Source organism: Acinonyx jubatus, chromosome C2 (assembly GCF_027475565.1).
Source record: "Acinonyx jubatus isolate Ajub_Pintada_27869175 chromosome C2, VMU_Ajub_asm_v1.0, whole genome shotgun sequence".
Lineage (NCBI taxonomy): Eukaryota > Metazoa > Chordata > Mammalia > Carnivora > Felidae > Acinonyx > Acinonyx jubatus.
Window position 1 is genome coordinate 83,676,899 of NC_069384.1, and position 14,852 is coordinate 83,691,750.

Consider the following 14,852-nt stretch of genomic DNA (forward strand, 5'->3'; position numbering starts at 1 on the left):
TCCTCCCCCGCTTGCACTCTGTCTCTCTCTCTCTCAAACATAAAGATTAAAAAAAATTAAAATTAGTTTTTTAGAAGCTATTTATAGGCTTACTTCATTTTAGTGTGCTTCACTTCACTGAACTTTGCAGATGTTGACTTTTTGTACAGATAGGTTTGTGGCAACCCTGCATCAAGTAAGTCTATCGGCACAATTTGTCCAACAGCATTTGCTCATTTTGTGCCCCTCCATCACATTTTGGTAATTCTCACAATATTTTATACCTTTTCATTATTAGTATATTTGTTATGGTGATTTGTGGTCAGTGATCTTTAATGTTATCACTGTAATTGTTTTAGGGCACCCCAAACTGCACTCATATAAATAAGATGGCAAACTTAATAAGTATAATGTGTGTTCTGGCTATTTCCCCATTTCCCTCTTTTTCCTCAGCCTTCCCTATTCCCTGATACACAATAATATTAAAATTAGGCCAACCAAAAACTCTACAATGACCTCTAAGTGTTCAAGTGAAAGAAAGACTTGCACGTCTCTTACCTTAAATCAAAAGCTAGAAATGATTCAGCTTAGTGAGAAAGACAAATAGAAAGCTGAGCTAGGCTAAGTTGTGACTGCAAAGGCAAAGTTCTTGAAGGAAATTAAAAGTACTATTCCAGTGAACACATGAATGATAAGAGCAAAACAGCCTTATTGCTGATATGGAGAAAGTTGCAGTGGTCTGGATAGAAGATCAAACTAGCCACAACATTCCCTTAAACTAAAACCTAATCCAGAGCAAAGATCTAACTCTCCTCAATTCTACAAAGTCTGGGAGAGGTGAGGAAGCTGCAGAAGAAAAATTTGAAGCCCAGCAGAGGTTTGTTCATGAGGTTTAAGGAAAAGAAGCCATCTCCATAACATACACGTGCCAGGTGAAGCAGCAAGTGCTGATACAGAAGCTGCAGCAAGTTATCCAGAAGATTTAGCTAAGATAATTAAAGAAGATGGCTACACTAAACAATAGATTTTCAATGTCTTCTATTGGAAGACAATGCCATCTGAGATTTTTATGGCTAGAGAAGAGAAGTCAATGCCTGGCTTCAAAGCTTCAAAGGACAGGCTGACTCTCTTTTTAGGGGCTGATGCAGCTGGTGACTTTATGTTGAAGCCAATGATCGTTAGCCATTCCAAAAATCCTGGGGTCCTTAAGAATTATGCTTAATCTACTCTGCCTATGCTATAGAAATGAAACAACAAATCCTGGATGACAGCACATCTCTTTACAACACAGTTTACTATTTTAAGCCTACTGTTGAGACCTATTGCTCAGAAAAAAAAGGTTCCTTTCAAATTTTGACTGTTCATTGACAATGCACCCAAGAGCTCTCTGGAGTTGTACAATGAGATTGATGTTATTTTCATGCCTGGTAACAGAGCATCCATTCTGCAACTCAGGCGTCAAGGAGTAATTTCAACTTTCAAGCTTTATTATTTAAGATCTACATTCCATAAGGCTATAGCTGTCATAGACAGTGATTGCTCTGATGGGTCTGGGCAAAGTAAATCGAAAACCTTCTGGAAAGGATTCCCCATTTTAGATGCCATTGGGAACATCTGTGTTTCCTAAGAGGTCATAATATCAGCAATAACAGGAGTTTGGAAGAAATTGATTCCAGCCCTCATGGATGACATGGAGGGGCTCAAGATTTCAGTTGAGCAAGTAATTGCAGATGTGGTGGAAACAGAAGGAGAACTAGAATTAGAGGTGGAGCTTGAAGATGGGACTGAATTGCTTCAGTCTCATGATAACACTTTCGCAGGTAAGGAGTTGCTTCTTATGGATGAGCAAAGAAAGTGGTTTCTTGAGATGGAACCTAGTCCTGGTGAGGATGCTGTGAAGATGTTGAAATGACAACACAGGATTAGAATATTACATAAACTTAGTTGATAAACAACAATAGCCAAATTATGGAAGGACCCCAAATGTTGATTGACAGATGAATGGATAAAGAAGAGGTCATATATAGGTACAATGGAATATTACTCAGCCATCAAAAAGAATAAAATCTTGCCATTTGCAAGGACTTGGATGGAGCTAGAGTGTATTATGCTAAGCAAAACAAGTCAATCAGAGAAAGACAAATACCATATGATTTCACTCATATGTGGAATTTAAGAAACAAAACAGATGAATATCTGAAAGGATGAAAAAGAAAAGAAGAGAGATGGAGGCAAGCCTTAAGAGACTCTTAACTATAGAGAACAGACTGAGGGTTGATGAAGGAAGGTGGACAGGGAGATGGGATGAATGGGGGATGGGCATTAAGGAGGGCACTTGTGATGAGCACTGGATGTTGTATGTAAGTGGAATCACTGAATTCTACTCCTGAAACCAATATTACACTATATGTTAACTAACTAGAATTTAAATAAAAACTTGAAAAAAAAAACTTGGTTGATAAAGCACCAGCAGGGTTTGAGAGGACTGACTCTAATTTTGAAAGTTCTACTGTTGGTAAAATGCTATCAAACAGCGTCACATGCTACTGAGAAATTGTTTATTAGAGAAAGAGTCATTCAATGCATCAGACTTCATTGTTGTCTTATTTTAAGAAATTGCCACAGAAACTCCAACCTACAGCTGCCACCACCGTGATCAGTCATCAGCCAGCATCATCTAGGCAAGACCCTCCACCAGCCTAAAGCTCAGATATTGGTTAGCTTTTTTTAGTAATATTTTTAAATTAAAGTATGTACGTTGTTTTTAGACATAACATTATTGCACATTAATAGACCACAGAATAGTGTCAGCGTAACTTTTATATGCACTGGGCAACCAAAAAATTCATTGGACTTGTTTTAGTGAGATATTTGCTTTATTGTGGTCTGAAACTGAACCTGCAATATTTCTGAGGTGTGCCTGTACTTGAAAATAAATAAATACAATGGATTTAAGAGACTGAAAAGTTATATTCCAAAATGGTAACTGTGGTTATTTTTTGTGTCGTCAGATTACATGTGATTTTCACATTTTTCTTTTTCTTTATATTTATGTAAGAAACATATATTGCTTTTTGCATTAAGTTCTCCTATACATAAATGAAAAGTGGCATAAAAAAATGACCAGCCAGTATATCTTAACTAGTCTTAGTTATTTATCATCAAAATCATTTATGCCTGTCTGTATGTGCTGCCCTGCTTGTCTTCAAGTTTACAGCACTGCCAACCTATATGTATCACAGGCCTTGGCGATCTGTTTTTGAAAAGAATATCTTTGATCCAGGTCCACAGCCATAGGGAATGGACGTTGAGTTGACGTTGGTCATGGTTAGGAACAAAACAAAATCTTCTGTTGAAAGTACCACTATTTTTATCGACATCAAGATGACCTTAAACAGATAATGAGCAAAACATTCATATCAGGCTTAAAGGGGAAGGGAAATTCCTCTTTCATTTTTCAGAAACAGTTTGAGAACACTACCACTGTCACTGTCTTGTAAAAGAACTCAGCTCTAGCTGATAAAATACAAGGCAGACCAATTCATTTAGGCACAGGGGAACATTCCACCAAAGAGCTCTTTTGCTAATGCAGGTCTGAGTACCTATCTCAAAATTTTGGTGCTACCACTGACCTTTACTTTGGCCTCAGTGTTCTTACAGACACAAGTCACAGAAGCAGGGGCTAGTGGAAGGATAGTCTGAGATTATCTGGCACATAAATGTCTAATTAACTCCTGATGGGATACTGTTAAATTCCCCCCTTTTTAACAAAATTCCATTCAACCTTTACCTTTCGAAATTTTTAAAGTACTGTGTGAAAGACAAAAATTGTAACTGAGCATCTTAATCACATAATCTTACTTCTGTAGCGGTGTTTGAAAATAGCGTGTTTACCTTTTCTCATAAACAATCAATTAAGTTGCTCACGACAATGATCAGCCAGGCAAAACATGCACAAATTCAGGCCCAAACCCTCAGTTTCCAAAAGGAAAAAGATTCCCACAGGGAAAGATGATATTTACATTACATAAATGATGCTAAAGCAAACCCTGTTCATGTAGGTGGAACACATGAATAAAATCCTTGGAACAGGCCAACAGCAAAGACATGTTTCAGAAAGAGGACAAATGCTATGTGCCCATAGCACAGGATGAACATCTCTACTTGAGGGTCTAGATCTGAGTTTCTTCCCACAGACAGCTGAGGGCACCCCTCCTCCCACCTTCACCTCATCTCAGGAAGGCAGAGCAGTGTAAAAGAAAACAGATAGGCTTTGAAGTCAGTCACAACTGGGTTTGAAACCTGTTACCATTAGCCACGTGGCCTCATGCAAATGAATAATTCCTGTTGTGGTCCTCAGTTTTCTCATCTGTAGAATGAGGGATAGTAGTACATTCTTAAAGGGTTGTTGTGAGAATTCAATATAGTTACATGTAAAATGGCAGGCACCTTTGAAACGGTAGTGATCATCATCGTGACCTTCACACCCATGGACTGACTCTCCATCCGAAAATATGGTTCTTAATACCTTGCCCTGAAATATTTAAAAGGAACCAGTACAGAGCTGAGGGCAAGAGATCTTCTTCTCTATTACGTAAGCAGAAAGAAACACCAGAACATCAACAGTGTCAGCAGCACTAACGTCACCTCCTAATGATCAAGTGTTGTCTGACTAAAGATATGGAAAATTCTTAGTGATGAATTTTTAACAGTGAAATTTGACTTACCTCTTGTGTTCTGCTGCCCTAAATCCATTTTGGAAACAGGCAGAGCATAAATAAATAAACACTCAACTCTTCCCTGGATGTTTGGGTGGAGGCAGGTGGCGACTGAGAAGACATGGGTCGATGTGTGTGTGAAAGTTAAAAACAAATGTCTTATGAGGCGACTAACTTGAGCACTCAGGATGGAGATCTTTCTTGGATGGGAACCTAGGTCACTTGGGTGTCTTTGCTCTATTGTCAACATTAAAGGTAAATCGACAAGCAGTCCTGCTTGGTAACTTCCTCTATCCTTTCTTTAACCATTTCCCTCCCCATTCCTTCATGGTGGCATTGGGATTTTCTCTCACATGATTATTCATTTCCTGCCACAATCTTTGCTCTCCCCTTTCTCTGCTGGCCCCCAGCTGCATGTTGGCTCTCACATTAACTTGCCCTTAATCTTCACCATCTTTTGTTGGAAAACAACAAAGAGCATCCAATGCTACCCAAATGCCTTCCCTTTCTGCCCTCTACACCAGCCTAACATGGGCCTTCCCAATAATTAGTCTGAGCGGATTGTTGAGGGCACACTAGAGGACACTGACAGTTCACTGAGAGCCATTTCCCCTTAGCATCACTGAAGGAACATTCCATTTGAGCTCACACATGTTTGGATGGCTGTGTTGAGATGAATCTTTCTTCCCTGGGTCATCTGCTCTGTACTCCCAGACTGTTACAGAGCTCATAACGTCCTGTATTGTAATTAATGTGTTTGGGGAGCCGTGTCTCCCTCAGAATAGTGCTGGATTACCTACAGGCAAATTAAATAGACACATATGGCTCTGGTGAAGCAGAAGCACTAAACCAAACAAACAAGTAAAAACACCAACACCAAGAACAAACAAACAAAAAGCAACAGTATAGAAATGGCAATTTGAAGTTCTAGAAAGAAGCAATTTGAATTTACAGCACTTCACTTTTGTTTCTTTAACACATTTAAATTGTATTTTGAGTTACATGTAGGAAGGGGACACCACAAACCTGGAGGATTTAGAACCTGCTCAATTCATACTGTGTCTGGACTTGGTGAGGATTGGGGTCTCCTTCAATCACCTGAAACCTTATTCAAAATCCTGTGTTTGTACACGTGGACATTTTTTCAGGGGTGAAAGCCAAAGGGCTCTTAGAGCCTGAACAGTTTAAGAACCACTGCTAATGTGAGCTAGAGAGCAGGGCTGTTTGCTTTATCTTCGTGTATCCAGGGCTAGTGCAGTGCTTGGCAAAGTGGGGACACAGTGCTGGTTGATATGCAATGGCTCTATCTCAGCACTGAATATTATTTTTTTCCACATTTTTTAAGTATCAAAGAGATGTAATTAGTGATTCTGTGACCCTACTCTGTTGTGGTTACTTAACATTTTGGTCTACCTGGCTTGAACACACATACACACATACACACACACGTGCACACACTTTTGTTATTTTTAAATTAGTTTCTAATATTTTAGCAAGCTTACAGTAGCCCTAGTGTTGAACTTAGAATAGCCCTAGGAAAGCGTCATTTGCTGTGTTTTAACATGGGGATTTGCTACTCGTCAAGTCAGAAGTGTTTTTGGGTACTCCATCTTCTCATCTGTCAATTTAAAAATCACCCTGTTAAAATTGGCAGGTGTTGCCTGAAAGCAAAATAAAATTCAGAGAATTTTATCCCCATTTCTCAGAGGTTCGTGCCTATCTGTGTGTGTTAGGGTCCCCTGGAAAACCTGTTTAACATGTGGATTCCAGAGTCCTACCCACATAGATAACTGGTCTGGAATCCATTTTTTGACAAAAGCCTCAGCTGATTCTGACAAGGATACTCTGACTTAAAAAACACTGTTCTGTGTTAGCTCACTCTCCGCATTAATATTTATTGAGGTATAAATGCAAAGTTAGGGGGGAATAATGAGCTTGTATCACTCTTAGAACTTTCCTTTGAGTCTGCATTTCCATGAGACTAAGTGAATGTGGAAAACTGCTCTAGGGGAGAAGCAGTCGGCCCTGTTTGAGGTTTGTAGGGTTTTGTTTTGTTTTCTTTTGTACATGTGGGTAATTTCTAAATGAATCAGGAAAAGTCTAAGTAACACAGCGGAAAAACTTCTCGCTTTATACTCTGCTTCATCTTTGGTGCTAGAGCCTATTAAATTTTAACACTGAAACTGATAAGACCCGCAGCCGGTGGATTCCTGAGAATGATGACAAAGGTTGGTAGCACTCAGCCACTCTGTTTATTTGTTTGTTGTTACTTCCTGCAGCTACATGCTAAATGTATTATAGCTATTTGTGGAACCCTGGCCAGTTGTTGCAGATAAACGTGTTGATAGTACACAGCCTTTCTTCTCGCACACACTCCTGACACGGGCAGACTGTGCTTGGTTTTGTTTTGTTTGTTTGGAGAACATTTACCAGGTACTTGTATGTGAAAACTACAGCTAGTCGATTTTACGTATATTTCATGTACTTCTCAGAATGTCTGCAAGCTAGGGCTATTGCTATTGTATCTATGGTATATTATTAGGCTGACAGCAGTGGTACCCACTCAGCCCAAGGATTGCAGCCTCCATGCTCTGTATAGCTGTCTCCTTGTCTCCTGCTGGAGCAGTGCTCAAAGGTCCAATGGAGCACCATTTCTTTCATGCAATAATAATACATACGTTAATATTTTTTATCGGGTCATAATCGACATAAAACATTTAGTTTCAGGTGTACAGCACAATGATTCAATATTTGTAAATTTTGTAAAATGATTACTGCAATGAGTTCAGTTAACATCTGTCATCATACACAGTGCCAAAACTTTTTTTCTCATGAAGAGAACTTTTAAGATTTATTCTCTCAGCAATTTTCCAGTATGCAATACAGTACTGTTAACTATAGTCGCAATGCTGTGCATTAGATCCCCAGGATTTATTTATTTTATAACAGGAAGTTTTTACCTTTTAGCCTCCTACACGCATTTTTGTCTACCTGCCCTTCCTCCCAATCTCTGGCAACCACCAATCTGTTCTCTCCGAGTTACATTTTTTGTTTTTGTGTTTTTTAGATTTCACATATGAGCGACATCACATGGTATGTGTCTTTTTCTGTTTGACTTATTTCACTTAGTAAAATGCCTTCAAGGTCCATCCATGTTGTTGCAAATTTCATTCTTTTTTATGGTTAGGCAACAGTCTATCATGTATCTATGATATATGTATATGTCACATCTTCATCCGTTCATCTATCAGTGGATGCCTAGGTTGTTTCCATCTACTGGCTATTATAATTAATGCTTCAATGAACATGGGATGCATATATTTTTTCAAGTCAGTGTTTTTCTTTTCTTTGGATAAATACCTAGAAATGGAGTTGTTGGATCATAAGGTAGTTCTCTTTTTCATTTCTGAGGAACTTCCATACTGTTTTCTGTAGTGGCAGATCCAATTTACATTCCACCAACAGTGCACAGGATACGTTAATATTTAAAAATAAATAAATAAATATCATTTCTGATTCTACAGAGGAGAAAGCTGAACTGAATAGGGTTACATTACTTGCCCAAATTTGGAGCCAATAATTACAACAAGCAGGATTTGAACCCCAAAGCTTGCAGAGTTGTTCAACAGTGTGTGTACCAGGCCTATTTTCGATGTTTTTCCGTGGCTGGTCACGAGCCCTGCAAGACAGAGGGTGATTCTTGGGAGGAGGGGGTATCTTCTAGAGAACTTTCTTCCAAGGGCACAGGAGACCAGGAGCTCCTTGAAAGATGCAATTTTACCTTATTCTTATTTTTCCTTTGTGTGTGTGGCCCAGCACCTAGCCCAATAAAAGCTGGTCCCTCTATATTCATCAAAATAGGTAAACAGGTACATTTTAATATACCTTTATACAGGTACATTTAATATACCTCTTGTTCCTTAATTTTAGTACCTGAGTTAGTGATGGCTAACTTCCATGGAGTACTTGCCAGTTGCTTTACAGGCAGTACCTGTAATGGGCTAAATATGCCCTCCATTTCCACCAAACTAATCCATATGTTGAAGCCCTAATCCTTTCCCTTTTTTTTGTTTCAACTTTGAGGGCATTTTTTTCATTTAAAATTTTAGTTAGTTAATATACAGTGCAATATTGGTTTCAGGAGTAGAACTCAGCAATTCATCGCTTACATGCAACACCAGTGCTCATCCCAACAAGTGCCCTCCTCAATGCCCATCACCCATCTAGTCCACCTCCCACCCACCTCCCTCCATCAACCTCAGTTTGTTCTCTACTGATAAGAGTCTCTTGTGGTTTGTTTCCCTTTATTCTCTTTCCCACCCTTTCCCATATGTTCGTTTGTTTTGTTTCTTAAATTCCACACATGATTGAAATCATATGGTATTTGTCTTTCTCTGATTGATTTATTTCTATTAGCATAATACATTCTAGCTCCATCCACGTTGTTGCAAATGGCAAGATTTCATTCTTTCTGATGGCTGAGTAATATTCCATTGTGTGTACACACACACACACACACACACGCACACATACACACATATGTATATGTGTGTGTGTGTGTGTATATATACACATATATATACAACGCACACACACATATGTATACGTGTGTGTGTGTGTGTGTGTGTGTGTGTATATATACATATATATACAAACACATCTTCTTTATCCATTCATCAGTCAATGGACATTTTGCCTGTCTCTATGGTTTGGCTATTGTTGATAATGCTGTTATAAACATTGGGGCACATGTACCCCTTTGAACCTGTATTTTTGTATCCTTTGAGTAAATACCTAATAGTTCAATTGCTGGATCGTAGAGTAGTTCTATTTTTAGTTTTTTTGAGCAACCTCCATACTGCTCTCCAGAGTGGCTGCACCAGTCTGCATTCCCACCAACAGTGCAAAAACAATACTGGAGGCATCACAATTCAAGATTTCAAGCTATACTACAAAGCGGTGGTCATTAGGACAGTGTAGTACTGGCACAAAAACAGATACATAGATCAGTGGAACAGAATAGAAAACCCAAAAATGGACCCACAACTATATGGTCAACTAATTTTGACAAAGCAGGAAAGAATATCCAACAGAAAAAAGACAGTACTATCAACAAATGGTGTTGAGAAAACTGGACCACAACATGCAACAGAATGAAACTGGACCACTTTCTTACACCATACACAAAAATAAATTCAAAATGGATGAAAGACCTAAATATGAGACAGGAAACCACCAAAATCCTAGAGGAGAGCACAGGCAGCAACCTCTTTGACCTTGCCTGTAGCAACTTCTTACTAGACATGTCACCGAAGGCAAGGAAAACAAAAGCAAATGTGAACTATTGGGACTTCATCAAAGTAAAAAGCTTCTCTAGCCTTAGGAATGGGAGAAGATATCTGCAAATGACATATCTGATAAAGAGTTAGTATCCAAGAACTTATCACACTCAACACCCAAAACCCAAACAACTCAGTTAAGAAATGAACAGAAGACATAAATAGACATTTTCCAAAGATGACTTTGAGATGGTTAACAGACACATGAAAAGATGCTTAACATCACTGAGCATCAGGGAAATGCAAATCAAAACCATGATGAGATACCACCTCACACCTGTCAGAATGGCTAAAATTAACAACACAGGACACAACAGGTATTGGTGAGAATATGGAGCAAGGGCAGGGGACCTCTAGCCCTAATCCTCTTGTGATGGTATACAAGGTGGTGCTTTTTGGAGGCGGTTAGAGTTAGATGAGGTCATGAAGGTGGGGTCTTCATGACGGGTAGTACTTTTATAAGAAAACACCAGAGAACTTGCTCTTGCTCTGTCTCTACCATGTGAGGACACAGGAGGAAGACAGCTGTCTGCAAACCAGGACAAGGGCTCTGATCAGGAGCCTAAGTGCCTGGCACCTTGATCTTAGACTTCCCAGGCTCCAAAACTGTGAGAAATAAATTCCTGCTGCTTAAGCCACTCAGTCTATAGTATTATGTTATGGCAACCCAACTTAAGACAGTACCCTATGTGGGGCGCCTGGGTGGCTCAGTCGGTTGAGCATCCGACTTCGGCTCAGGTCATGATCTCACAGTTCGTGGGTTCGAGCCCTGGATCAGGATCTGTGCTGACCTCTTGCTCAGAGCCTGGAGACTGCTTCAGATTCTGTGTCTCCTTCTCTCTCTGGCCCTCCGCCTCTCACGCTTTGTCTCACTATTTCTCAAAAAATAAATAAATGTAAAAAAAAAAAAAGACAGTACCCTATGAGCTGATACTGAGGTACAGAGAGCTTAGCAACTTTCTCAAAGTCACACAGCTGGGATTTGGAACAGGCTAGTCTGACTCCCTGAGGGAATGGTTGTTCGCTGTGCTAACCTGTTTCCCTACCTTTTGAGGTTTGAAGGGGCACTGAAATATAAAGCAACATCCTGTTGCAGAAATATTTGAGTAAACGAAGGTCATGAAAAGTGTCAGTTACAAGTGGAATATAAATTAAGGTTTAAAAATATGACAAATAATGCTGCGAAAGGTAGGTCACAGGCAGACCTGGAGACCTTGTCTTGATTCACTCACAGGCATTGATGCCACCATTTTCCATTCCCCCTTCCTAATTCTGATCACCAATTTTGGAAGATTACTGTAGGATAAGTGCTGCTTCCAAGAAACTGCTGATTCGGAGACATGGACAAGAACTCTGCCTACCAAAATGTCTTGCCTTGTCACCATCTGGTCATGGAGGACTAGTGACCAAATCACAGACTTGAAATTTAGTACCTCTGAATGCATGTCCATTCACCCATTTGCCTTGTTTTGTGTTTTTTGGTGGGGGGGAGCTATGATGTATATCACAGATTGCTTATTTTCAAAATAAGAAATAATAGTGGGATTCTGCCTCAAGGAAACTGCCAAGATCATCTCACAGAAATGACTGAAATTGACATGCAGTTGCAGAGTCCTTTAGTTACTAAAGAATGAGTGACAGACAGAAGCACTCTCAGGTGGAAGGTGTCCAGGGTTAGACCTGGTCTCTCACACTCCACTCTGCCACTTCCCAGCCTTGTGACTTGGGGCAAGTTGCCTAATCTGCACATGTGCCTCAATTTCCTTGCATATAAACTGGGAATATGAAAACCTGTCCTTCGAGCATTGTCATGAGGTTTAAATGAGATAACCTGTATCTGGCACATACCAATGCACAAATAGCTTTGCGACGGCTGTTTTGTTTTTTAACTAGACAAAGACAAATCTTCCCACTGACATATTTTTCTATAGGAAAACAACAGTATATGCTTTTAACATAAATCTACATCTGACTTTTGTATAATAATGGACAGGATAAGGCACCAGAAATCTTTTAGAATTTTTTTTAGGTGAGCTCTATTAGTCTGCATTAAAGAAGCAAAAACCTTTCTCTACAGACTGAGAAGGAAAAGACAGGGGAAAAAAACTGGCCAGTTTAAACAATGAGGGATATATTTTTTTTTTGTCAGTATCTTAAAGAGGCTTTTCTTATACAAACAGGAGTATTTGCTGGTCAGTACCCAGATTTTTTTTTCTTTTGATGTATATTAAAAAAATTAAAAGGAATATTCTTAGAAAGACATCTGTGCCTGGGGTGACTCACATTTGATCAATCCCTGTGAACCGAGCTTTTCAGGGGATGTGCAATTATTTGCTCAGTTAGGCTTAAACTTTTTATTTATCTAATCACCCCCCTGTAATGCTTTGATCTGAACTTCCAAGGCCTATTTTTCAACCACTTTAGCTACATATTTTAAGTCTTATGGTCTAATCAACCCCAGCCCGTAAAACATGCAATGTCCTGTTTAATGCATCCTATTAGGAAATCAGCTGCCACATGGATTTTGAAATCTCCCACTTTGTGACTGGGTGAGCTGTTTGGAAGTGTCATTAATGTCATTATTCTGGGAGAGCAGGAGAGAACCGGCAGCCAACTGTACCCTCTGCATCCCGGCTGCTTTTCTCTGCTAACTCTTGCCGAGTGACTCAGACATGAATCACCGATTTCTGCAGGTGTATGCTTGGGAGTCCTGGAAGCCTTCCACAGCCCAGTGGGGGCACATGTTTGCTTCATTAGTTCATGGGGTTACTCAGTACTTCCAGCTAACTTAGTTTGATTGTACAATAATGTAAAAAAAATATACTGTGTGTGTCTATTTGCGTGTGTGTTTATATGCCACAAATACACTGCAACTTAGAAATTGAAAAGTAAAACCTGTCATTGAGTAATTAGAAAGTGTGCTGACTTAAAATCTTTGGAAAGACAAATAATTCCTATGTATGTCATTTTTTATTGCACCACATACTTTTGGTAATGGTATTCTTCCTTTTCCTATCTCCTTGATTGGGCCATGTAGGGGACAAGGACCTATCAAGACCTGATGAATTACCAGACTGTAATTTCTTTCTCAGCCTAGAAGCTTTTTTATTTGAGTATCTTCAGACACTTTAGCCTGTCAGAGACTTTTTCTTTTTAAAGAGAGAACACTCAATTTTTTTCTATGGAAACAAAAGTGTAAATATAAATATAAAGACAAATATAATCTTTACTTTGTTAACCTCCGAACAAACCTTACTTTTATATGGGAGCAGTGCCTAATGAAGATAACAGCCATCAATTAAATATAGAAACAAGGTTGAAGAATATTGTGATAAAACCACAATGCATAAATTCACCAAACACCAATGGTCTTTAATCATGATCTACGACACAACATAGTACACAATGGTAATAACTAACGTTTGATTCCTTCCCATGTTCTAACACCAATTAAAAAGCTTTACATATACTAATTCTTTTACTTCTCAGAACAACCCTGTGATATTGGTACTATTATTGTCCTCATTTTATAGGCTAGAAACACTAGGCTAAGAGGCTTAAGAAACTTGCCTAAGGTCTCACACAGATAAAGGATGAAGCCAGGGGATACCTAGGTGGCTTAGTCGGTTAAGCTTCTGACTCCTGATTTCAGCTGGAGTAATGATCTCAGGATCCGTGGGTTCGAGCCCTATGTCAGGCTCTGCCCTGACAGCTCTGAGCTTGCTTGGGATTCTCTGTCTCTTTCTCTCTCTGCTCCTCCCCTGCTTGTGTTCTCTCACACTCACCCCAACCCAGCCCCCGGAAAATATACAATACAATACAATACAATACAATATGAAACCAGAATTTAAAATAATAAAAACAAAAAAACAAAGAGTATTTACAGCTCTAAATCCCTTCCTTGCTTCTCAGCTGGGTAGATTAATGCTATGTCTAATCACAACCAAGCAGAAATCTGGGTTTTATCTTCTGGAGAGGTACCTGAACTATAGGATACCAGGCACATACTCCAACCCTAACATTAACTGTACCCCTAAATCATAAACCGGAAACACCTAACCCCTAATGCTAATTCTAACCCTAATCTTAAGCCTAACCCTCTGTAGAGCTCTCTGAACTGCAGTACACAAGGCACATATCCTCACCCTGACCCTAGTCCTGTCCCTTACCCTTTCCCTAACCCTAACCGCAACCCAAACTCTAATCTTAAAGATGTAGTAACATTCCTATACATATACACATGTATATATAGGAATATTACTCAGCCATTTAAAGTATGAAATCTTGGCATTTGTAGTGAAATGGTTGGAGTTACAGAGTATTATGTTAAGTGAAATATGTCATTCAGAGAAACGCAAATACCACATGATTTCACTCATATGTGGAATTTAAGAAACAAAACAAATGAGCAAAGAGACCAAAAAGAGACAGAGAGGCAAACCATGAAACAGACTCTTAACTCTAGAGAACAAACTGATGGTAGCCAGAGGGAGGTGGGAGGGGGGATGGGTGAAATAGATAACGGAGACGAAGGAGGGCACTTGCGATGAGCATAGGGTGATGTATGGAAGTGTTGAATCACCATATTATACAGCTGAAACTAATATTACACTGTATGATAACCGGAATATAAAAGTTTAAAAAATAAAAAATGAAAAATAAAAATAAAACCAGCCAATCAGCCTCCAGAACCTGCATTGCAGAACACTGTGCTATTATGGTCTAATGACAGGTTTTTAAACAAACACTGCAGAATCTTTATATCCAAACGGATCCTGCCCACTCCAGAGTTTTCACCTATGTATACTCTAGGTTA

At 39.2% G+C, this 14,852-nt stretch overlaps 1 pseudogene; it reads left to right on the top strand.

Annotated features, from left to right (window-relative positions):
* Window positions 1-490: 490 nt before the first annotated feature.
* On the top strand, window positions 491-2,682 carry LOC106967364 (tigger transposable element-derived protein 1-like; annotated as a pseudogene).
* The last annotated feature ends 12,170 nt before the right edge of the window (window positions 2,683-14,852 follow it).